Source organism: Brassica napus, chromosome C4 (assembly GCF_020379485.1).
Source record: "Brassica napus cultivar Da-Ae chromosome C4, Da-Ae, whole genome shotgun sequence".
NCBI classification, from domain to species: Eukaryota; Viridiplantae; Streptophyta; class Magnoliopsida; order Brassicales; family Brassicaceae; genus Brassica; species Brassica napus.
The window spans coordinates 22520730-22547740 of NC_063447.1; the positions used below are offsets into that span (position 1 = coordinate 22520730).

At 43.1% G+C, this 27011-nt stretch overlaps 1 pseudogene; it reads right to left on the reverse strand.

Moving 5' to 3' along the window:
* Positions 1-2236: 2236 nt before the first annotated feature.
* On the reverse strand, positions 2237-3646 carry LOC106393032 (annotated as a pseudogene).
* Positions 3647-27011: the final 23365 nt, after the last annotated feature.

A 27011-nucleotide genomic window follows, 5' to 3' on the forward strand; every position in this document is an offset into this window, starting at 1 on the left:
ACTCTCACGCTCGAACTCCACCACAGAAGGTAGGGGTTTGGTCAAATCTACTTCAACCTTTGCATGAGAAACTGTAAGACTCACTAAATTTCTTGTGAAATCACCAGTTTCTTTTGGTTCGCCAACAAGTCCAGCTACCAGGTTCATTCCTTGTAGACGACGGAGATCTAGAGGAACTCCGTTCGGTGCGCCCATATTTGGATGGCCTTCAGGGGAGGAGTGGCTGATGAGTGGGAAGAAGACCACTGAGCAGTGTGGAACATTGAGCCACCGACGTACCATATACACTTGTCCAAGATCTTTTGACGAAGGTATTCACTCGGGATCCTTACAATAGTTGAGTGGTTTAGAGGATTGTTGTGAATCTCCAAGCGTTCCCTTTGCCCCACATATGATTAAAAACACTCTGAATTTGGTTGAAGGAAGGCGCTCTGCCATTGAAGTAGCAAATAATAAAATCTTTGTGCAGCTCGGCTCCTATTTGGAACACAGAATCCGTAATGATTACTCTTGGGCAACTAGACTGAGAGGTTGAGACAGGAGCAAGGCGCTTTAGAGTTCTATCTTCAGAAGTGCGGATTTCCACTACAAGGGTTTGAGTCACTGGAGTAGAGCTTGACTTGTTTACAAGTTCCGCTTCACGCAAATTTTTATCAGCAATATCAGTGACTTGTGTGCAAGGTTCATCAACTTCCATAGCATAACCAAGAGGAGTTGCAATAGGGAGAGATGCTACAGGTGCAGCAGCACTGTTCATTTGGAGTGGGGATGATGATTTTTGTGGTAGGATAGTGAATTTTGGGTCATTTTGGATGGAGTTATCTAAGGGTTGCACTGTAGCAGTCTCAGATCCAGAAATTGGAGCAGTGGAAGCGGAGGTTAGAACTCCTGCAGTGTCAAGTACGGCGGCCTTTAGCGAGGCTCTAGTTTGAGGAGGGTTCATCTGCTGCTTGGCAGTAGCAGTAGTTGGTTCGAAACGAGACCCCATTCGCCTAGAAGCTTTAGAGCCAGTTGGTGGAGAGGAGGAAAGGGGGGGGGGGGGAGTTAACAGGTGACAAAGGGGGGGGGGGGGGGGGGGGGGGGGAGTTAACAGGTGACAAAGGCTGGGTAGGGTCGGGAGGGTCGGGGTTGGTGGGGGGGGGGTGAGGTGGAGGAGGTTCACTAGAGGCAAACGGCAGTGGTTGCAGACCGGAAGAGAGGCCATGGACAGTCCATTTGTTTTGCATTGATAACTGTGTCAGAGAGAATTTGACCTTGTGGTTTTTCGTTTTCAATTTTTTTATGGATTTTTGTTCTTTAATTTTCCTCCTCTTTTCTTGGTGATCCACATCGACCGGAACTCCAAATTTTTCTTCTATGTTTTCGATGTTTTCTTTGTTGTATAAAATTAATCAGCTTCCAATGTAAAATTGTATATGTCAACATACTAATTCTCTCAAATGAAATGAGAACTGGAAGTGTGGAACCGACAATCTTCAGCTATTCTAGAAACAACACCATATAACAAAGAAATTGATTCTCTTTTTTTTTTGCATGTCCAGCATATCTATCTATTACAATAAAATAGACTATTCTCACTTCTGAAGCCTCCACCTCACCCTTGCATGCTCCTTTTTTACGACATGTGTATTTTTTAAACTTCACACTCGAATTTGTTTAAACTCTAGACATCTTTTTTTCTTCATCTTGGGCTCATTTAGTTTTGGCCCAAATTATAATTACTTTAGAGAAGTCCTACCTTTCTCCTTTCACCGGAGTAAAAAACGTATCTTTGGCGAGTCCCTTTCATCTTCTCAGACGATGTTACAGTCTTCGAAATTCACAATCAATCAAGCTACCCCACTATTTCCACTACGTACTCTTCAATCTTTCTTTAATTCACCTTCACCTACTTCATCGCATATAAAAATGAAGCGTATGAGCGACTACGCCAAATCCTTTTGCTTTTTGAAATCCAGAATTCGTGTCCATTATCACTGAAAGCCCTCTACCATGGCAACTTCTCAAGTTCACTTATTGGAGCTGAATGTTGTCCACTGCAGAGAGACCGTTCGGATGAGACTACTTCGATTTTGGGAGGCCCTTAATGTGAAAAAGGCCGGTGAGCTGATGGTGATCGACATGCTGCTTATTAATGCGACGGTCAGCCGGAACCTTATTTCAATTTTTAGTTTAAGATTTAGAGTTTTCTAACTTTTCCTGTAACTGGTCATTATTATCCTCCCTACATGATCTGAGTGCTTTTGATGTTGCAAGAAGCAAGCCAAAATTACGGTTTGGTGACGCTCCTTTCACGATTAGATTTGAGAGTTGTTCCCATTACGTTATCATTCCTGCAGTTCGTAGCTTGGCATCTCAAAAACTTACTGAAGCGTGTGCCCAAACCGGAAGTTATGTTGTAATCATCTTCCCAAAGCAAAAAAAAAAAAGTGTTCTTCAGGCCAATTTTAGCTTCTGTAATCTAATTATGAATTATCAAACTTTCTTTCTGTGAAGTGATTGACGACAATAATAGCAGTGCACAAGCCGCAGAGTTGCTAGGCAGAGTAACTGTAAGCTTTGACAATGAGTGTAATTAACTTTACTAAACATTTCATGTTATTTTCTGAGTCTTCTTGGATTTAATTTTGTTTGCTTTAGGAAATATGCAAGCCAAAAAGGGAGAAGAAAGGTTGTTTGCTTTAAGTTGGAACTACAAAGTTGACTCTAAACGTATTCTGTTTGCTAACTCTTCCAAACAAAAGTGATCTGAGTTTTTCCTTTCGCATTACAGTTGCTGCTTTTCAAGTTGTTTGGATGGGTGGTGTGGTGAATTCAACGAGGTCAAATAGGTTCACCAATGGATTAAATACCACTCATGATGCTGCTTTCTTTTATTCTTCTACAGCTGGTGTGTATCAAGAACCATGGGTGAGTACTACAGCAGTAACACGTTATGTGTTACTGAGATGATGTTATGCATAATTGTTTCTAGGATTCCCTCATAGAATTATACAGTTATATGTGACAGGCTAGACATGTCTTTGAGCAACTTGGCACGTGCCTGGGCAAGTTGAACTCGCTTAGAGGCTTTGATCCATTCCTTTATAAGACTTCTGTACGTGGACAGCTTCGAGATATAGCTCACCGAGGCAGAGCTCAGTTCCTCATAGAGTGCAGCGGTCTCCAGTATCTCCTCTAAATCCGAACGAGTCACGAGCTCACGCGCGCTTATACCACGATACTGTTTTAAGGTTACTTTCAGCTTCTCACCCGTTTATGAAGATTCGTTAGAAGATTTTCCCAAATTTAGACTTGAAGACCATAGTTCTTTCCTTTGCTTATCAACAATCTGGGCCAGTTATGCTATGAGACTAGAGGTCTTTGACGCATTCCACAGTTAGACACGAGTTAAAGAGGCTTTATTTTTCAAATGAAATGGAAATTGTCAAAGTCTTAAAGAAACCTGGGAAGGGGATTCTTCCTTGATGATCTTATCTATGTCATACTTTAGTATAACGATGGAAGCATCCTCCTCTACCTTAACACCATTTTTGTCTTGATAAAAACAACGCCACACACCTGCCCTCACACGCACACCACAAATAAGGTTAAAGTTCTTGATGTTTTTTTTGTTTCTTTTGATAAGACCAAACGATAGAATCATTGATCGAGTCTAGACACATTAAGAAAATTCGGCACTAGACCTAGCCTACCATCTAATGGTTCTATTGATGCTATAGATGGACATCAAATGGTAAAGAATAAAACCGGAGGTAAGCCTGACTGTGCAATTCCTCGAGATCCTAGCATCCACGAGGCACCATTGCCTTTCTTCAAACCACCACAAGTGCTACATCGCTGGCGACTTTCCGCTGATGCAGCTGAGAGGAAATAATTTCTATAAATCCAGGTTTTGTAAGAGAGAGACCTACCTGATATATGGTACTTTCCTTACATTCTTCTTCACCCGCTCTTTTTATAATATATTTGGTACTTCCCACTTTCTCCATCTGCACTTTCTTTCATCCCCTCGAAAGTAAGCATCAACCAATTATCATATTAAAAGTATTTTCTAAAATATAAAAGATGTTATCTAAATCAAACTTATAAAAGATAATTACTTCATCCCAAGACGTTTTATTAGATTTGAACTGAAGGGTTACAAGAGTGACAGGAAAGTGAAAGAGCAACAAGATCAAAGAGCAACAAGATCAAGGACTTTTGGACGATTGGACAGACCAAGCGGCTAGATCTAGGGTTTTAGGCGATCTGAGACTTATTGTAGGAGATGGATTACATCCCTCCACAAGGCCCATCGAATAACAGGCCCTAATCCAGTGAGTCGTATTTGTCCGGACGGCTCAGCGGCTAAACACGAGAACTCGACCCTAGAGTACTTTTAGCCGGTCGACCAAGCCGACCAAATGTACCCGGCTTTAAGGGAATTCCGCCCGGGCCTGTGTACGCGGCCTTTCGCATCAAGGCCCAAAGAGGCACAAAATTAGGGCATCAAGGGCAGGAGGCCTACAAAAAGGGGAGAGGGAGCAACAAGATCAAGGACTTTTGGACGATTGGACAGACCAAGCGGCTAGATCTAGGGTTTTAGGCGATCTCTTTGATCTTGTTGCTCTTTGATCTTGTTGCTCTTCCACTTTCCTGTCACTCTTGTAACCCTTCAGTTCAAATCTAATAAAACGTCTTTAGTCATCCCAATTCTGACTTCTTTCATTTTAGTCGACTGAATCCCGTTCAAACAATTGGCGCCCACCGTGGGGCTGACTAAAGTAACGTTCTAGATCTACATGGTTGAAGACGACGCCACCTTCGGCGCTCCGGGCGGAGAACCGACCCCTATGCCCGAAGCCGCGCCACCCATCGCCGCAGATTTTATGAGCTCTATCATGGCTCGACTTGCTCGTCAAGACGAAGTCCAAAAGACGACCAACGACCAGCTGCTTTGGTCGCGGCACTCACAGCTCCCGATGGCCAAACAAGCCGTCCCCAGCAGATACGCCATCGCCTCTTTAACACCAACCCAATGGCGACCGGAGGCGACCATGTCTCAGACGACTCGGAGCCTAATGAAACCCTTCTCGCCGACCACCCCCCCCCAGTAGGTTCTGATCTCGCAACCATACGCGAGCTCGCCGAGCTCAAACTCAGCTTCAACAAATGAGCGAGAAGATCCATCAGGTAACCAGCGCGGCCTCGCAAATCGAGAGCGTACTCGCCGCAACATCACGCACCCCTTTTACTAGCGCTCTGACTAGTGTGCAACTCGGAAAGATAGAGAAGCTGCGCCTACCCGAGTACAAACCCGGCGGAGACCCGGTGGAACACATGACAGCTTTCAACATCGCGATGGCACGGGCTCGACTCCCCGACGAAGAAAGGGACGCAGGCTACTGCCAACTGTTCGTCGAAACTCTCCACGAGCAAGCCCTAACCTGGTTCTCCCAGTTAGAGGAAATCTCCATCGGAAGCTTCCGCGACTTGTCAGCAGCTTTTCTCAAGACTTACATTATGTTCACCAAGCGCAGCGCTACCGCCTCTAGCTTGTGGAACCTCAACCAAACCAAAGACCAGAGCCTCCGCGACTACATGGAGAAGTTCAAAGCCGTAGTCTCGAGGATTGAAATTCCAGCCGGTATTGCCATCGACGCCCTGCGGAACACATTGTGGGTTCGTTCTAAATTCCGAGAGGATTTATACCAAAACCCAACTACGTCACTCCAGGACGCTATCGCGCGATCTGATAATTTCATCTGAATGGAAGAAGATACTAACGCCATTCTCAGCAAGATGAACGCACCCAAAGCTCCAGCGGCTTAAAACGCCAACACGCGACAAGAACCGCGCCAGCATGCTCTAATTGACAAAAACGGCCGCAAAGACGGATACATGTATGTCGTCAATGAGAACAACTTGCCGGATTCAACTCTCGTAGTCCGCAAAGAAGGATGGAACAAGTGGGTAAGGGAGCTCGATTCGTCCGATAAACCAGTCGACGCCGTTTGCTCGACCCAGACTACAACAGCAACAGGTTCAGCGGCAGGACCTTCCCGAACCGTCGATCTCACCAAACATTGCAAATATCACGACGTCAGAGGGCACTATACGACAGAGTGCAAGTCACTCTATGCGCACTACCTCTCATCCCTAGCAAGTGGCGACTTCAAGTTCGAACCCCTAAAGGCTAAGCCGAAGAACGGCAAGAGCTGGAGCAAGAATAAAGAAAGGAGAGCCCAGCGCAAAGCTACAGGCAAAGGTCGACATAGCGAAACTCAACAACGAGATGACGAGGAGGATGCTCCGAAGAGTAACGGCGAGGGAGACTACTCGGCCGACGAAGAGCAACCAGCTAACCGCAGACGCATTGAGGTCATATTTTCTCAGCAAACCTTGTCGTCGGACGATGAGAACGATGACACACCTATACTCGAAGATTCGAGAGATGTTCAGAAATGAAAGTTCGAATCCGAAAATAGCAACAGCTCCACGCACAATGATCTCCGAACAACGTTGAATGCACGGAAGTCACGGTATATCTCGGCAGGTGACCCCGATCCCAAAGAACGCTCGAACGGCGACCTTCAGGATAAACTCAACGCAGGAGCATGCGATCTTCGAATCCGTCTCAATCGTTCGAAACCCACTGACCTCCGAAGGCGTTTGGAGCAAACTAAGATGTCAAGCAACGACACTCCGTCATCAAAAAACGACAGCAGCGTACCAACCGATTTACGCGCCTTCTTAGACTCCAAGCAAGTAAAAACGCGACATCAACTAAATGTCATCATGGGCGGTTCTCCTCCTTGCGGCAACTTTGTTCGCTCCGTCAAGGATTACCGTCGACAGGTCGCGACTTCGCAGAGGTGGCCGACTAGGCCGCCAAATCACCCTCCGATAACCTTTTCGCCGGATGACGCTGAGGGGATTCACGTACCCCACAACGACCCTCTTCTTGTAGTCCTTGGAATTGGGGAGTACGACGTCACCAAGGTCCTCGATACAGGAAGCTCCGTCGACCTCATCTTCCGAGGAACTCTGTAGAAGATGGGAGTCGATCTCGACGACATCAAACCATCCTCCAGAACATTAACCGGCTTCAACGAATCCTCCGAAACAATACTGGGAACAATCCCCCTTCCGGTACGCGCATGTGGAGTCACTCGAACTGTCAAGTTTGCCGTTGTAAGCACGAAGGCCCCTTACCACGCTATACTTGGAACCCCCTAGATACACTCAATGCAGGCCATTCCATCTACTTATCACCAGTGTGTCAAGTTCCCCGGTACGGACGGAAAAATCAAAACACTGCGAGGAGATCAAAAAGCCGCTAGGGAACTCCTAGTCGCCACAGTTAAACTCCAACGATCGTCTTTATCGGTTAACTCCGTTTCTCCTCCAACCTATAAAGCCTGCTCCCAGGAAGGCGAAGTTCTCGAGTTACCTATTGATGATACCGATCCAAGCCGGACCGCAAGGATTGGTGCGTATCTGTCTGAAGATATTCAGCGGTCAGTTCTCAACTTTCTCAAGGCGAATTTGTCCACATTCGCGTGGTCCATGTCAGACATGAAAGGAATTGATCCGGCCATAACAACTCACGAACTAAATGTCGATCCGACAGTCAAGCCTATCCGACAGAAGCGACGCATGCTCGGTCCCGATAGGTCAAAAGCTGTAAACGAAGAGGTCAACCGGTTGCTCGGCGCTGGCTCAATTGCTGAGGTGCGCTACCCTAAGTGGTTAGCAAATCCAGTAGTCGTCAAAAAGAAGAACGGGAAGTGGCGCGTCTGCGTCGACTTCACAGACTTAAATAAAGCATGCCCAAAGGACATCTATCCTCTTCCCAACATCGACCGTTTAGTCGAGTCCACGGCTGGAAACGAGATGCTCACCTTCATGGACGCTTTCTCTGGGTACAACCAAATCATGATGCACCCCGACGATCGCGAAAAAAAGGCATTTATCACGGATAGAGGAACCTACTGCTATAAGGTCATGCCATTCGGTTTGAAGAACGCAGGAGCAACCTACCAACGGCTTGTGAATAAAATGTTTGCAGACAAGCTGGGCGTCACCATGGAAGTATACATCAATGATATGCTTGTCAAGTCGCTACACGCCGCTGATCACCTCTGTCACTTGCAAGATTGCTTCGAAACTCTCAACAAATACGGCATGAAACTGAACCCAGCAAAGTGCACGTTCGGGGTTTCCTCAGGCGAGTTCCTTGGATACATAGTCACGCAGCGGGGAATCGAAGCCAACCCGAAGCAGATTTCCACGGTCATGAACCTCCCGAGCCCAAAAAACAGTAGAGAAGTGCAACGGCTTACGGGTAGGATAGCTGCACTCAACCGGTTCATCTCCAGATCCACCGACAAATGCTTGCCATTCTACGATCTCCTGCGAGGTAACAAAAGGTTTATCTGGGATGAGAAATGCGAGGAGGCATTTACCCAACTCAAGCATTATCTGACAACACCACCCGTTCTCGCCAAGCCAGATATCGGCGACGTTTGATCTCTTTACGTCGCAGTGTCACAAGCAGCAGTCAGTAGCGTTCTAATAAAAGATGACCGTGGTGAGAAAAAGCCAATCTTCTACACAAGCAGGCGCATGACCGGACCAGAAACGCGATACCCAACTCTGGAGAAGATGGCACTGGCGGTCGTCGAAGCGGCGAGAAAGCTTCACCCTTACTTTCAGTCACATTCGGTGGAAGTATTAACCGACCAGCCCCTCCGAACAATACTTCAAAATACAAACAGGTCCGGAAGACTAACGAAGTGGGCTATCGAACTCGGTGAGCTTGATATCACTTACAAGAACAGAACCGCGGCAAAATCTCAGGTTCTTGCAGACTTCTTAATCGAATTGGCCCCGGAGTTGGAGCAAGATCTCACACTCCCAAACCCAAACTGGACACTGCATGTCGACGGATCTTCGACTAACAGGGGCGCAGGTGCCGGAGTTCAACTACAATCCCCGACCGGCAAACTGATCAGACAGTCTTTTAGCTTCGGCTTTCTAGCCTCGAACAACAAAGCAGAATATGAATCTTTGATCGCTGGACTCCGCTTAGCAAAAGCTGTCAAGGCCAAACGCCTAAGCGCGTACTGCGACTCGCAGTTAGTCGCCATTCAGTTTAGCGGCGATTACGACGCCCGCAACGATCGGATGGACGCCTACCTCAAGATAGTACAGGGCTTAGCCGCAGAGTTTGAATTCTTCGAACTCGTCAAAGTTACCAGAGGAGAAAACGTGTGCGCCGACGCCCTTGCAGCCCTTGGAAGCAAGCTTCGAGACCAAGTTAAATGAACCATTCCAATACACCGCATTGAGAAGCCGATCATCGATATCTCGACGGACCAAACCATCGTCATTGCCCCAGTCACCGAAACCGACACGCTCGTTACTGATGAATTCGGCCCCGACTGGCGAACTGAGTTCATCGACTATCTCTCAAAGGGAGAACTTCCAACCGAGAAATGGGCAGCCCGCCGACTAAAAACACGCAGTGCCCATTAGGTCGTCCTAGACAACGAACTCCATCGATGGACTGCGAGTAAAGTACTCCTCAAATGTATCCATGGTGAAGAAACGGTCAGGGTTATGGCCGAAATACACGAAGGCGCTGGAGGAAACCATTCGGGCGGACGAGCATTAGCAATCAAAGTGAGAAGCCTAGGCTTCTTCTGGCCGACGATGAACGCAGATTGCGAGTCCTACGCCAAAAGCTGCGACAAATGCCAACGGCACGCACCAAGCATCCATTGTCCAACTGAAATGTTACGAACGACGGTCGCTCCGTACCCGTTCATGCGATGGGCAATGGATATCATAGGACCTCTTCCATGCTCCCGCCAGCGGCGTTTCATTCTCGTCCTCACTGATTACTTCACCAAATGGATCGAAGCTGAAGCCTACGCTCAAGTCACCGACAAAGAAGTCTGTGGTTTCGTCTGGAAAAACATTATCTGCCGCCACGGTCTACCGTACAAAATCGTTACTGATAATGGATCACAGTTCATGTCGGACAACTTCAAGGAGTTTTCCAGCAAATGGAACATTCGTTTGAGCCCCTCTACCCCTCGTTACCCACAGGGAAACGGCCAAGCGGAATCCTCCAACAAGCTCATCATCGACGGCATTAAGAAACGTTTAGACCTGAAAAAGGGTCATTGGGCCGACGAACTCGACGGAGTTCTATGGAGCCACCGCACAACACCAAGAGGGTCGACCAAATCGACACCTTTCAATCTTGCATACGGTGTCGAGGCTATGACTCCTGCAGAAGTTAATGTTTCCAGCCTCCGACGCTCGAAAATGCCCCAGTACGTCGAACTCAACAAGGAGATGCTGCTTGATGCCCTCGACGAAATTGAAGAACGACGAGACCAAGCTCTGCTGCGAATCCAAAACTATCAACATCAGATAGAGAGTTACTACAATAAAACGGTCCAAGCCAGACCTCTTGAACTCGGTGACTTTGTCATGCGCAAAATGTTCGAGAACACTAAGGAGCTGAACGCCGGCAAACTCGGCGCTAGGTGGGAAGGACCTTACAAAATCATCAAAGTTGTGAAACCAGGAGTCTACCAACTTCAAACGTCACATGGAGAAGAAGTGCCTAGAGCATGGAACTCAATGCATCTAAGACGCTTCTACACGTAAAAAAAAAAAAAAAAAACCGAGTAGATGCACCTCCGCGGTCACTTCTACTCGACCGAGTAAATGCGCTTCCAACGGCCACTTTCACTCGGGAAAAACGAACTACGAATGGCTTGATCCTCAACCGAGGTACGTAGGCAGCCTTAACCGGTCCAGCTGTAACAAAACCAAAGTCAAAATCTTGTTCTTTGTTTCGACTCCGATCGAGTAAATACAGATTGTCAAACCCAACGGCTCCCGTACCTCCAGCAGGAGGTACGCGGACACTCACGTTCCATCTCCTAGCTATGTCCTGATCAGACACTTAGCCTAAGGACCCAATGGTCGCGAGTCACCTATGCCCAAAGAGCATTGACCGACCAAACGGAGTGAATCTTTAACCTTTTCTCGACTAAACGCGTAACGGATTAGCTACCCATTTACAAGATAGTCTTTGGGAAAACAGACGAAAGAACCTTCTACTCTTAGATCTAGTTTCTTGTTTTCAAAGTAGAAAAACGCGTCTAGACGTTATCTCAATCGAAACACGACAAGAGCTGAACAAAGTCCCTTAGCGGGTTGTGTCGCTATCTATTTGCAAAAGCTAAAGGTCAAGAATCTATTGTCTCTAGTCGAACATATCGCGAGACTCTAAAGATAACTGAAATTTACTTAAACAAGTTGCAAATACAGATAAGGAACACAACAACCCGCAAATCTAAATAAAAATACGTCCAGTGATACAACAACAGGGTCTATCAAGACCACAAACCCAAAAAATACAAAAGAGACACAGACAGAGCGTCAAGGCGCAGTATCTTGACCGACCTCCTCTGGCGTCCCAAGAGCAGAAGGACCGACTGGGTCTTCAGTAGCGGCAGCAGTCGAGTCTTCCTCGACAGGCTGCGACGGCGACGTCTCCTTGACTATATCGTCTACCTCTTCTCCATCTTCTCGTCCTTCAGAAGAAGAATCCGAGACGAGGATAGGATCCTCGATGCCCACGTTCTCGGTCTCTTCCTCTTGAATCGGAGTATTGCCTATCTCAAAGTTGTCCTTTCCGGGGACCTCCTCCAGGTTCTCGTTCTCTGGACACTCTCCAAGGTCACCTCCTTCCCGAACCTCAACGTGCTCAGCCGGGACCGACGTCACATCAACCAATGGCTCTTCTGTTGGCTCCCCGGTAATCTTGAGCGAGGTAATAATCTGAGAAGCCATCTCCGGTCTGATCAAATTTACGTTCGACCCATAAGGATCAAACGACCCTCTAAACCTGTCCTCGACGAAGCGAGAAGGGAGTCCCAGCGGAGAAACAGTGAGGTCGCTATCAGATAGCGGACCAACACAAAGTTTCATAGCCTCCACCTCGTAGATTTTCTCCTGCTCAGCGAAGACGTCGATCATCTCTTGCGGGGTGTCCGTCCCGCTTGCCCTTATCATCTCAAGGCACTTCTTCGTTCCCGAAGCCTGACCGTACAGGTTCTTCGCTTTCCCAAGGGCCTCCAAGCGAGTAAAGTGATCGCGCACGCGAACAAAGCAGCGATTGGCCTTATCAATCATGGCGGCTTCGACTCTTTCTCTCTCACGAGTAACCTCCAAACTCCGAGAGTCCCTCAAGCGCTGCCCTTCTCTGATCAACTTCTCTACCGCAGCGTCCCTCTCTTCGAGTAGCTCGGCCTTCTCCTTCTCCAGGTTCGCGGTCGCTTGCTCCAGACGAGTGTTCTCTCGGGTAAGCTCTTTCCTCGCCGCTCCGGCAGATTTGAGCTTACCCTCCAGCTCTTCAAACTTCACTCGAAGAATCTCTTTCTCCTTCGCAGCCTTCTCATTAGCCTTCTTATGCCCCTCCCTTACTCTCTCGATGGCCTTCAACCTCGCTTGGGCAAGCTTCTCCGAAGACCCCAACTGGATCATCGTCTGCTTCAGAGCACTGTCGTACTTCTCAACGAGGAAGTTCATGCTCCCGTCACTCTGCAGAACGACAAACACAGGCCACGTGAGATGGATGAGCCCGATAAATCAAAGAAGGAAATAGAAAGAGAAAGGTAACGCAGTTACCCGTGCTCTAGAGGAAGCAGCATTGATGTACTCGCTCTTGAAGTAAAGGTCTTTCAACTGCGGCATCTACTTTGTCCCGCCGTGAATTTGACGCGTCAGCTCCGCGCACCTAAGAGGATTAAGGATTAGGGGAGTCGTCTCGTCGTAGGAGAACTCGACGCGATCAGGGAACTAGATCCTCCCCCTCTTCACGATAGAACCTTCAGAACGAGAACATTTTCTCGCAGACGGATCAGGAGCAGACCTCTCGCTCGTAACAGGATCACTCCCTTGCATTGAGACCTTTCTCTTCTCTGGAGGGGTTTCAGGAGAAACGCCGTCTCTCGTGACGACTTCGACCAGGGCCGCCTCCCCATCAGAAGGACGCGGTTCCGCTTCGATGGATCTCTTCTTCTTTCAGGGACGATCCTCAGGCACCCCCTCGGACGGGTTTGTCTCGACAGGATCCTCTGCAGTGCCCTCTCGCTCTACTGCCGGCGCCTCTCCGCGATCAACAGAGGAAGTATCCCCTTCGTAAGGCCTCTTCCTTCCTCCTTTTTCCTTCCTTGCCTCCAAACCCTCAGAGGTTTCATCGAGAGAAGCGATCTCTTCAAGAGGAAGCTCTTCGGTTACTCTCCTCTTGGATTTTCTACTCTTTTTCTTCTTCTTTTTGGGACTCGAGGTAGGAGGCTCCGCCCCAACGCCCTCGTCGACTAAATCGGGTGCTCCTTCCTTGGAAGCCCGGTCACCGTCAGAGCTAGTCGACGCTTGCACGTTAGCGGGAGTTGACCTCTTCGAAAGCAATTGCAGCTTCCCCTTCAATAACGCGCTCAGATCAGGAACTCCGTCCATTTTTCTAGCTTCGTTTAGTAGCTTCTGCTGTTTCCGAGTAAAAAGGGACAGGCGCGACTTACGGGGCCCGAGTACAACGGGAAGTCTCGACTCCCAATCAACTGCAAAAAAGAGAGGAGGAGACTAAATGGTCAACAAAAACATAGGGACGGCGCAAATAAGTTATTGATGAAAACTTCTCGGTGAAAGACCAACGAACTCACCTCTGGCAATCCGAGCTTCTTGGCGTCTTATCCACTCTCGACTAAGATCGGGCCAATGGAGATGTCTGTGAGCCGCGATTGCCCAGGCACTCTCGAAGAATTTCTCCGGCTATGCGATCGTATTCGGATGGCGAACTGCAACAACAAGAAACACGCGATTAAGAATACCCGAATAGGACGTGACAACAACAAACAATATCTACCGAGCGTTTTGTTCCATAGCACGCGATAGTCGTCCCCAGGAGGTTCCGAGAAGGCATGCTCGTCGGACTTGATATAAAAATATGAGCGCTGCCAGTCTTTCGTCTTGTTCGGATGCCCAGCCAAGACGTTGTAGCTCGAACGCATCTTCACCGAGAATATCCCATGCGGCTCCGCCTTCGTGAAAGTTAACACTTCGAACACTCTCACGCTCATTAAGACATCTATCTCCGCTGCCATCACCATCAGCATAACCGCACTGCGCAGCGACCCATTGAGCAAATGACAGATTGCGATGTCCCGACGAAACGCGTAAGACGTGATCAGTCGGGGAATCGGAAACCAGAGTTTCGTATGGTCCCCGAAATAAGATTTGTAGACACACTGGTAGCCAATTGGAGGCGACCAAGGACGTTGCCCCTTTGAAGGAATAATGTATGTAACGCCGGCGCCTCCACTTCGCCTCAACAAATCCCGCACCGTCTTGGGAGAGGAGCAAGAATCGAAGACATTCCCCCATGACTGAGCCCGCGGGTCACGAAGTAATTCAGGCGGGAGTGGAGAGAGTTCCTCGAAGTTCCCGCCAGGATGATAGATCGTGGGACGGCAGTCTACCTGGTCGAAAGGAATCCCCCGACAAGCTCGTCTCGAATGTCTCGAGGTTTGGCTGGACGCGTCAGATCCACTACCGCTCACGTCGCTGCTCCCGACTCCAACGCGATCCGCGCCTTCATCACGAATCATCCTATGAGCGTCAACGACCAAAAGACGTTGAGATAGGGTCATGTTTTCTGTATCCCGGAGAGCATCGCGATGAATCAAGTCGAAGTCGTCCAGTTGGCTGTCAGTTGCAGACGCATCTCTGGTCGAACTCGGAGAATCCGCGATTCCCTTCCCTTTTTCTTCTCGCGACAGTCGACTTTCTGGAGGCATGTTCCTTAATGTAGGGGACGACTACAACCGCCGAAGGATACTAACGAGTCTACGCAAGAGAAAACCTATCTAGAGAGAGAAAGTAAATGAAGAGAGAAGAGAGAGAAAACAGATACCTGAATCTGCAGAAGAAGAATGACGGAAGCAAAGGAGAGAGGTCTATTTATAGCAAAAACGAAGGCACGTTTTTCGAGTGCAATCATTAGGTCTATGAAGGCCTAAATGGGCCTCAAAGGCCGCCTGAATAACCCAGGAACTTACTCGCGACGGTCCAACTTCTCGCTGGAACCGGTTTTCGATCAAGAGCTCAGACCGGAATCAATTCCCTATCTCTATTTAAACCGGTCTCCGGTTAACCAACAAAACCGATCCCCGTCTTTTCACCCAAAATAATCTGTTACCCGAGTAAACTGTATCTCATTGTAAATACTGAGAGGCGAAAGCACGTGTCGACGACTAAACGCTACTCGGAGCGACTAAAAATACACGCTGACGACTAAAACGGGAAGTCTTACCCCTTGCTTCAGAGCCTGCTATTCGAATGAACCTGACCCTCAAATTCACTGAGACCGCCGCGCCGCTCACAAGTGAACTGGGGGGGACTTATTGTAGGAGATGGATTACATCCCTCCACAAGGCCCATCGAATAACATGCCCTAATCCAGTGAGTCGGATTTGTCCGGACGGTTCGGCGGCTAAACACGAGAACTCGACCTTAGAGTACTTTTAGCCGGTCGACCAAGCCGACCAAATGTACCCGGTTTTAAGGGAATTCCGCCCGGGCCTGTGTACGCGGCCTTTCGCATCAAGGCCCAAAGAGGCACGAAATTAGGACATCAAGGGCATGAGGCCTATAAAAAGGGGAGAGGGAGCAACAAGAACAAGGACTTTTGGACGATTGGACAGACCAAGTGGCTAGATCTAGGGTTTTAGGCGATCTCTTTGATCTTGTTGCTCTTTGATCTTGTTGCTCTTTCACTTTCCTGTCACTCTTGTAACCCTTCAGTTCAAATCTAATAAAACGTCTTTAATCATCCCATTTCTGACTTCTTTCATTTTAGTCGACTGAATCCCGTTCAAACAATATCCATCTAAACGTGTAGTACCTTCAGATTTGATCTCGTGTGTCCCCTCATTCTTTCTCTTTATGCTTCCCTCTTCTAGGACAATTCTTCTTCAGTTTAAGGAGTAAGGGGGACGGACTTTGGTTACATTACATTTAAGTTTTTTTTTGTTAGTTACAGTTCGGGTTCATATTAACTTTTGATTAAATTATTTGATATGAAATGGTACATAACTAAAGTAAAAGAACTTCCAACAAATAATTTTGTTATTGAAGTGAGTACAACTAATTTAACAGTTTGGCTCATACTTTGAAGTATCATGTTTTATTAGTTTATAAATACTAATTTATAATATATATATATATCATGAGCATTTTCATAAAATTTAGAATATTTTTTTTTAAAGTTTTATATAATTAAACAAAATTCATATACATCAATTTTATTATATACTTCTTCCCGTAGGGCGGGCCAACCACTAATAACCAATAAAGGTGGTGAATTGCAATCTTTGCCTATGTGGTTGCATCACAATTGATAATTCTCGTTTTCGGTTATGAACTCTAGACTACGTAAGAATCCAATATATAGATTCTTTACAATGAGATTGTCATGTCGTCGATCATAGCCAAAGCCACGAAGTCCATGCTGGAGATTGCAACAACAAATTGGGAGAAATCAATTAATTTGCTGTTAGTAAATCTTAACTATTAGACAAACTAAAATTATTAATTTATCATAATATTACAAGTAAAAATATTATTGCTCTATCAAATATTTAATATAGTTAGTAAAAACAAAAAGAATATTTATAAATGATTTAGACAAATATAAAGTATTAATTTATCTTAATCATATTAAGATAATATTACATAAAAATACCCAACTTAATATTGTTAAGATATTCAATATCCAATTTTTTTTAGTTACCCCGTTTTTTAATACCTCAGCTAATTATTTTTTTTCCATTTTAATACACCGAATTTTAAAATCATGCTTATTTTAATATACAAACTATGCTTATTTAATCAAAAGTATTAATATGTTTCAAACAAAAGTTATAAAATCTCTCAAATTGAAAACAAATCTTTTAAAAAATTAAGTTAATTTTAAATTTAGGGATATTTTTTTTTTTTTTTTTTTTTTGACAGCAAGAACATTTACAGACTCATATAGACTCCGTAAACCATAGTGGCAACTCTGCATCCATGTGTATGACGAACGACGGTTGTATCCGAGCACTGCGTGCCAAACGATCCGCCATTTTATTGTCCGTCCTCGAAACATGAACAATTTCTGAGTTGATGAAGCTTCTTCTCAAAAGCTTGATATCCTCCAGGTAACTTCCAAATGCTGGCCATTCCTCTGGTTCTGAAACCATCTTCACCAGTTGAGAACAATCCGTTGCAAATGTGACCTGATATTGTCTTAAGTTTTTCATACATTCCATTGCCCAAGTCAATGCCTCTATCTCCGCATGAAGAGGTGATAAACTTGCCCTTACATTCCTTGCCCCTAACAAACCCTCAAACCCTGGAAGGGTACTGAGCCAACCTTGTCCTGAAAAAACATCTTTATCTTTCCAAGACCCATCCGTGAAACACCATCTTCCTGTGGTCACTAAGGGCAATCTAAGCTGTACTTCAGGTACGACCCTTGGATTATTGATATTTTGTGCCTCAGCCCAAAGTCTTGACTCCAATTCTGCTAAGTTTAGCGTCTCTCTCGGTTCAATATCAATATTACTGAAAACTTTATTATTCCGGCCCTTCCAAATATACCATAGTATCCATGCAAACTGATGATCCTCCATTTTTGGGTTAACTCTCCAAAATAAATGATCCATATTAGTAAAAAGAGAACCAGTTGGAAAAAAATTTGGATTTGATGGAATCTTAGATAGTGCCCACACTTGCCGTGCCGGAGGACACTCAAAGAAGACATGATTTATTGATTCCTCTGCGTCTCCACACCGTGCACAAACTGTATCTCCTTGTATTCCTCTAGATTTTAGATTCTTTGTCACTGCTATACAACCTGTCACCAACTGCCATAGAAAATGCCGTAGTTTTGGAGGACACTTCACTTTCCAACAAAATGCCTTGAGTATATCCACATTGGGACCATAACAATCTGGTGGTTTTTCCTTGTCAGGATAGATCCTTTCTACTTGATACCCTGATTGTACCGAATATTTCCCATTATTAGTGAAATGCCAACCATTCCTATCTTCCATCTGATTTCTACTCAGAGGAATACTTTCAATCAACTTTGCATCGTTAGGCTCCACCAAAGTCCTAAGTGCCTGTAAATTCCAAGTGCGGGAATCCTGATGAATAAGGGAATCCACTGTAAGGTCCGAATAACTGTGATGAGAATTTTTGTTAGCTGGTCTCGGGCGAGTGGATGGGATCCAAGGATCATTCCATACTGAGATAGATGATCCTGTACCCACCCTTTTAATTAGTCCTTTACAAACCAGAGATCTAGCAGAGGTGATACTCCTCCAGCCATACGACGGGGAATATGAGCGAATCGGATCCAGGGGTGAAGCATTCCTGTAATACCGTCCTTTGAAAACTCGAGAGAAAATAGAATTTGGCTTCTCGATCAGCCTCCACAATTGCTTTCCAAGCATTGCCGTATTAAAATCATTCAGATCCTTGAACCCTAACCCACCATTATCCTTATGTTCACACAATTTATCCCATGATTTCCAATGCATACCTCGTGTGCTTCCTCCTGGACTCCACCAAAACTGGGCTACCGCACTCGTTAGTTTCTTCACTGTAGCTTTCGGTAACCGATACACGGACATCACATGGTTTGGTAGCGCAGTTATCACAGACTTAATAATCACCTCTTTTCCCCCTTTAGTGAAAAATCTAAAGGTCCAACCATTCACCCTATTATTCAGACGATCTTGTACAAAACCAAACACTTGAACCTTGGATCCTCCTAAACTTTCCGGCAGACCTAAATAAGAACCCATTCCTCCTAAATTCTGAATTCCCAATATATCTCGCAATTCCTGACGGCTTGATTCCTCAATCTTATGTCCAAATTGAATTGAGGATTTTTGAAAATTAATTTGTTGTCCTGATACAGCCTCATAATCCTTTAGTATCCTAAGAATAGTGTGGCACTCTTCTTTGTTTGCCTTGCAAAAGAACAAACTATCATCTGCAAATAGCAAGTGAGAGATAGCTGGACACGCTCTGGCTACCTTCATACCGGTCAATTGTTTCATCCGCTCTGCTTTTTTTATATTCATAATTAGAGCCTCTGTACACATAATAAATAAATAAGGAGATAATGGATCCCCCTGCCGTAGTCCCCGCTGAGGTATAATGAGACCTCGTGGCTGCCCATTGAGTAAAACTCTATATTGAACTGAAGATATACACTCTCGCATTAATTTAACCCAATGCGGATCAAATCCCATTTTATTAAGTAAGGCCTCTATAAAATTCCACTCTATCCGATCATATGCCTTACTCATATCCGTTTTAATTGCCATAAACTTATTTTGACAAGATTTGTTGGTTCGCAAACCATGGAACATTTCCTGCGCAATGAGAATATTATCCGATATTAACCTTCCTGCCACAAAAGCCGATTGCGTCTCCGAAATTAGATGGGGAAGACAAATTTTCAATCTTTGACATAAAACTTTCGAAATGATCTTGTAACCAACGTTACATAGGCTTATCGGTCTTAGTTCCGTCATCCTTGTAGGTCTCTCTATTTTTGGGATCATGCAAATGTTTGTTATGTTTAACCGTGAATCCATATCTCCTGTGACCAAAAAATTATTGACCAACTCAACCACATCCTTCTTAACGACATTCCAGGAGTGTTGGAAAAAGAGGGCCGTCATTCCATCTGGGCCAGGCGCTTTCTCCGGATGCATCATAAATAGTGCTTGTCGAACTTCTTCCTCCGTAGCTCTTCGCAGTAACAATTGATTCATCTGGGGGGAAATTGATGGACCTATTTCCTCCAAAAAACTATCAAACTCCCTTGGGTTAGTTGAACTAAACAAACCAGCAAAGTAATCCACTGCCACTTTCTCAATACCGTTCTCTTCTGTAATCCAATTACCCGCTTCATCATGGAGACCCACTATTTTGTTTCGGATCCGACGTTGCTTTGTCAAAGCATGATAAAACTTAGTATTTAGGTCCCCAGATGAATACCACATATTTCTACTCTTCTGGTGCCAATATTCCTCTTCATCCTTATATGCCTCTTGTAATTTCCTGGAAATCTCAATAATTTCCTCTTGTGACCTATTATTATCTGTTTGTACTTCTTCCAGCGCGTTTTGGAGATTATGAATTTTGTCCTTCCCATATGGTTGATTATTTTTCCGCCATGATGAAATTTCATGACGACAATTATTAATCTTTGTCATAAAATCTTCAGAAAGGCTTTCCTGATTTTCTGTCCACCCCGATACAATTGATTCCATGAGTCCTTCTTGGCCAATCCATCGCTTATCAAACCTGAATTGTCCTCTTTTCCGTCCTGTAACCTTATCGTCCAAAAAAGCTACCACAGGTCTATGATCCGATCCCACCAGTCTCAGATATTCTGTATAAGAATATGGGAAAAGTGTATGCCATTCCTCATTAGCCAAGGCTCTATCCAATCGACATCTAACCGTAAATGCTCCTTTCCCTTTGCCTCTTCGTCCTTGCCATGACATCTTATTACCCCGAGCCGGAAATTCCAGTAAACCACTATTCCTTATCATATTATTAAAAGGAATAAAAGAAGCTGCATTGCGTAGAGCCCCCCCATCCTTTTCATGATTCCCAGTTATCTCATTTAGATCCCCAATAATAAACCAAGGTTCAGATCGTGCTAGCCCATACCGAGTTAATCTTTCCCATACTTGTTCTCTAAGCGTTTGAACCGGATCTCCATAAACAAAAGTAAGGAAGACTTGTTTCCCATTAGTCACTGCTTCTATATCAATCATTCTGTTACTAGAATATAAGATCTTTACTTGGATGAAATTTAGGGATAAAAATAACGAAATTTTGGATGAAATTTTGAAAATGTTAATTTTGAATGAAAAATAAATAAATTTGTTTTAAGTTAAAAAAAGGAATTAAATTTGATATTGAAAATAAAACTAAAATTTAAAAGTTTTAGGTTATCCACGCTTTAGTTTATTTTTATTCGTATAATTCGAAATTAACTTAAATTTTAAAGATTTGTTTTGAATTTGAGAGATTTTATAAGTTTCGTTTGAAACTTGTTAATATTTTGATTAAAATAAATATATTTTGAAAATTAAAATGAGCATAGTTTTAAAAGTTAATCAATTAAAATAGAAAAAATAATTAACTGGGGTACTAAACTAGATAGCCTAAAAAATTTAGGTATTAAACAAGGGGAAATTGGGCTGCATGGCAAGGAAAAAACACATAATTCAATGCATAACCATTTTCTCTAACGTTTCTATAGACAGCGTTAACTTTATAAATTAATATTATACTATCCCTTCTTGCAATCAGCGAAACTTGAAACAGAAAAAATTAATACTCTTAATTATTATATCCAAAAAGTAAATCGTGCCTTTAATGACTTCACATCTTCCCCTTTTACTTCTTTGGTAATTTCGTAGCCTTTGGATGCTTTCCGGCACCGCTTCGCTCCACATCGTCACCTCCACCGGGTTTACATTGAATTTTTAACTTCTTCTTCATTATTTGCAAGCGTGTCCTCTTCTTCTCATCTGAAATCGTTGGCTACACGACGGCGTTAAAGTTTCAGCAGCGAGTAGTACCAAACCGTTCATATTCCACTTCACACCGTCGATTCTTGTCAGATCTCTGGAACTACGGTAAGTTCTCGAGTGTTTACCTTCAAATCTTTTCATATATTGTTATTTGTCTTTTCTATTTGGACTATTGTCAGAATTAGGGTACTATAATTAGTAAATTTACAACCTCGTTACCATTGCATGTCGGATCGGAAATTCGCCAATTAATTTAGGGTTTGGGTTTCCCGGTTGTTCGTAGTCGTTGTTAAATTTGAATTTTGCATTTTAGGGGAGATACATATTAAATAGTATAGTAATATAGTTTGTTGTGTTGAATAGCATCTGTAATACAACTTGTTTGCGTGAGATCTCTTATACCTATTTTATTTGAGATGGAATAGGAAAGTATATGTTCAAGCTATTCTTTGAGATGAAATCGATTGACAAACTATTCTACTTGAGATGGAATTGAATGATCTGTAACGTATGCGCTACCATTTTTTATCAACAATTGTACTGTTTGAAATATAAAAAATTATTTTCTATATAAAATAGAATGAATTACTCTGTCATAACCATGTTTCCCTCTTACTTTGTTCTTCATGTTTGGCATGGACGATTTAGGCCTTCTAAGTAGATTGTTTGAGACACGCTTTGATCCCACTAGAAAGAAAATGATTAACAACTATTTCAACCTCTGTTGGAATAGGGTGATCAAGAATGCATTAAAGGGTTCAATTTTGTTCATTGTTATTTCATGTTCTCTTGATATGAGTTTTGTATCGGTGTATATATGTGTTTAATGTTAGTGTGTATATGATTTTGTAAAGAGAAATAATATATTGAACGTATATGGAATATAATTTATTATGACATCAAACAAAACAAAATACAATGTGATGTTGAATGAGAATGAGAATGATATTCATATGATGTTGTCTCTTCCAACTCTTTTCTTTAATACCACATTTTTTTCGCTACAATCAATCTGAATTTGGTGTAAGCATTACTTACTTCCCTTTAGATACTTCAAAATTTGAATAATAAGTATTGTGTTATATCGTTTGTCATCTTTTTTATTCTATATGCTCATGTAGGATGAAAATACATCTTACTGGCATTTCGAAATTTGGGTTTCGTTTCTGAAAGATTAGGGATGACATTAGATTAGGGTTTATATTTCAATATAGGGTTTAGTGATTAGTGGCTAGGGTTTAGTTTATGGAAGATTGGGGTTGACATTGGATTAGGTTTTATATTTCCGTGTAAGGTTTAGTGATTAGTTGATAGGGTTTAGTTTATATACGATTGGATTGACGTTAGGGCAAACATTACCACTTTCCACGAAGGCATAGCCATATCAACATGAGATTACATTGTAAATTGTTTTTATATTGAAATTACATTTTCACCTTGTCTATTCTATATGACTCATGTGGAATTGAAATGCATCTTTGATGTCAGCTCGAAACTGTGTTTAGTTTATATAAGATCTGGTTTACATTGGATAAGTGTTTATATTTCGTTTCGGTTTGCATGATTGGTGAACAATGTTTATTTTATGGAAGATTATGTTTGACATTAGATTAGGGTTGATATTCTCGTATAGGGTTTAGTGATTAGTTGATAGGGTGTCTACCGTGTGTGGTTTATTGATTAGTTTATGGTCTCTCATTCGAAGTTTGGGATTACATTGGATTATGGTTAATATTTACGTGTAGAGTTTAGTATTTAGTTATTAAGGGTTAATTTATGTATGGTTGGGGTGCCAATTGGGAACTTTGTCGTACTTCCATACTATTTGTCTTTATTTCGTGAGCTATACGATTATGTCAGATAGAATAGCAATGCATGTTTCGTATATTCTCCGTTACGTTAACATTTGGACTGTACCGAGTACTATTATTATCCACATATTTCGCTACATAATTTTTTATCATATGTGATAAATACAATTGGTTTCCAGCTGCGTATTAGCATGTGCTTGTTTATCACCCATCGCTTATTTTATATATTGTAACCGGTAATTTATTATTTAAATTAGATCTCGATCCGCGCAACCGCGCGAGTTTTTGTTTTCATTTATTTTTATATAAATATTTTGTTTTAATTCTAAATTGGTATATATAATATAATAAGTTTACGGTATGTTTTTTTCATTGAATAAATTGTTTCAAACTTTCACATGTATTTGTATCTTCTTCAATATATATATTTTCGGATTATTATTTCATTATTAAAATCGTAACTATATATATAAAGATTAGTAAAATATTGTTTTATTGTCATATTCAAAGATATTGTAACATTTCACAAATTTAGAAAGTTTTTTAAAAATTAAATTTTTCGCTTCATAGATTTATATTATCGAGTAAATAATTAAACATTTAGTTTTTGTTTAGTTTTTAAAATAAACTATATAGTTTAAAATTTGTTTTCATTGGTTTAAGGTAGTAAAAATTAATCATTGTTAGATAATGCGAATTAGGGTTTCGAGGGAATTTCGACGGTGGGATTCATAGGATCACGGGTCTGGAGAGAAACTGATACGAATAGATCCTTATCAGGATGGTAGGGACGGGATGATACGGAATCGACGGGGAGTATTTGGGAGACGGGATCTCACGGATCCTAGATGGATATTCAGATACAAAGGAAAGATTGGGAGTCTAAGATGCTGGGAATCAACAAGATCCTGGGATCTCTATTCGAGGAATATCTGGTATTCAAGCGATTACTCGCGGGATTATCAAGGTATGAATTTCGTTATCATTAAAACGAAATTTCATCTGATTGAAGCTATTGGAAAGTTTGGTTATTGTGTCTATCTCACAATTGGACTCTAGAGATCTTTGGTTGGCTGATTGTTTATTGGATTGCCATCGCGAGAATCAATCATAGGAGATGTGGTAACAATGGTGTAAAGCTTGGGCGTGAGAATTGGGGAAAATGGGTTTGCTATAAAGGGAGATTTAGATTCATGCTTTCTAGCATCACACTCTCAATTTTCATCACAAAAGAGAAGTTACGTGAGCAACTAGTGGGCTCCGGTGTTTCTATTTTATGTGTTTCAATAAGCTCTCTGAGTATGTTTAATTGTTTTGTCATTGTGGTTCTTTTGCATCTTAGCTGGTTTCCGTTAATGGCTAGATCTTTTGGTAAGATCACCTTACTGGAATAAAACGGTCTTCTATGGTTTGTTTTTTATTGGTGTTGGTATTGGTGCTTAGTTATCTTGATGCGAAGCACATTTATCTGGTTTGTCTTTCTCCCTTGCGAGGTTTGTGCTCAATGGGGTGAGGACTGGATTGCTGTTAGAATGCTGCTACTTCACTTACACTTGGGGCTTTGGCTCTCACTGACTTCGTCACCATCATTGAGTCAGTTGTCGTGTTTGGTATCATTAAACCAAATACAGACAGAGAAGCGGACACAGAGTATGGAAAAGGACAGGAACATGTTTGTTATGGTGGTTCATTATGGATACAAAGTTACAAAAAGACCAGGTTATCATCTTGTTAGAGATGGGTCATGGATCTCAGAGGAAGTATATGGGTATTCTTATATGGGTGTTATGTGGCGTTTGATGGAGCCAAACATAGGGCACAAAGACGGGTCTGATCTACATCAGGGGTGCGACTTATTGAACTATCAGGCGGTTCTAAATAGCAACAAGATTCAAACCTTTTATTTTTGTGGTGTCATTCCGATGTGGAACGTTGTAAAATTTGGCCATACAACGTCTTGCATTGTCTTCATTGGTACTTATGTGGAATCTATGGTGAAGTATTGGTTTGAGGATATGAGGAGAAATTTTACTCTTGCTGATTGGAATGGATTATTAGATTCTGATTTGACTTGTGGGTTGTGGCATTGGAACATAGACATATGTTTAAACTCCCACGTTTATCTTTCTCATAATTTTTGGATATTATGGATTCTTGGTGAAATGGTCTCTATTACTTGTTACCTTAACTATTGTAGGCATAGGGGGCGGTTATTACAGAATGGGGCGGGAGATGCTGCAAGTATAAGGAGGCAGGAAGGTGACTGTCTGGTGTATCGTGATGATACAGGAGCTGCCAGGGAATTACAGGGCTTGGCACTACTCTTGACGCTTATATGTACGAGGTTTTGGAATGGGCTGGTAGAGCTGGTAATACGAGAGCGAGCTCTCTGGTTGGTCTCATTAAACCAATCACAGAGAGCGGTAGGAGATGTGAACATAGAAATGGCGCGCAAGTATAAGGAGGCAGGAAGGTGACTGTCTGGTGTATCGTGATGATACAGGAGCTGCCAGGGAATTACAGGGCTTGGCACTACTCTTGACGCTTATATGTACGAGGTTTTGGAATGGGCTGGTAGAGCTGGTAATACGAGAGCGAGCTCTCTGGTTGGTCTCATTAAACCAATCACAGAGAGCGGAAGGAGATGTGAACATAGAAATGGCGCGCAAGAGGGGTAACAAAATGGAGAAGGGTGAAGCTGGTAGCTTCATAGGTCGTAGGGTGATCGACATATTACCAAGGAATTCAAGTCTGAGATCCTTGATTCAAAGTCATCAAACTTCAGGAGCAGAGGTTTTTGGGATGAGCTATATGGATGGAGGGAGACAGAGAGTTCACGGTTTTCAATTATAACAAAAATAGCAAATGATTTGAGTGGTGTAACTGGTTTGTTTGTGATTATATTGATGGAGCTGTAGTATCCTATAGAGTTTGACTTATTTCAAAGATCACGTTTTGGGATACGAGGTTGTTTGGATTGGAGGTCATGTGGTTTTAATGTTCAGATTAGTGTAAAGATTCGTCTTGTCCTAATTTTGTTGATAGTAGCAAGGGCTAAGTTTTTTCCTTTGTGTCGGTTTCTTGTACGTTATGTGTTCTCTGTAAATGTTAAATTTGGGAAAAATGAATTTTTAAAGTTTTTTTGGAATACACTGCAATGGTTCAGGGCACAAATGAAGGATATTAGGTGGAGTGTGAAAATAGGGTACCATTACACCCGACGATTTGGCTCTTCGGAGCGAATGAAAAACAAATTTTTTATATGAGGATATTAAGTTGGAATTGCCGAGGAATGGGCAGTAAGTGGACTATAAGTTATCTAAGAGAGATAAGACATAAACATAAACCGGACTTTCTATTTTTATCAGAAATAAAGCAAGAATCAGAGTTTGTCCTAAAGTTTCAGGCGCACTTTGGTTATGATAATTTGGTCACAGTGGATCCAGTGGGAAGAAGTGGGGGATGAGCGCTTTTTTAGAATAATGAGTATCAGGTGAAGGTATTATATTCTAGTAAC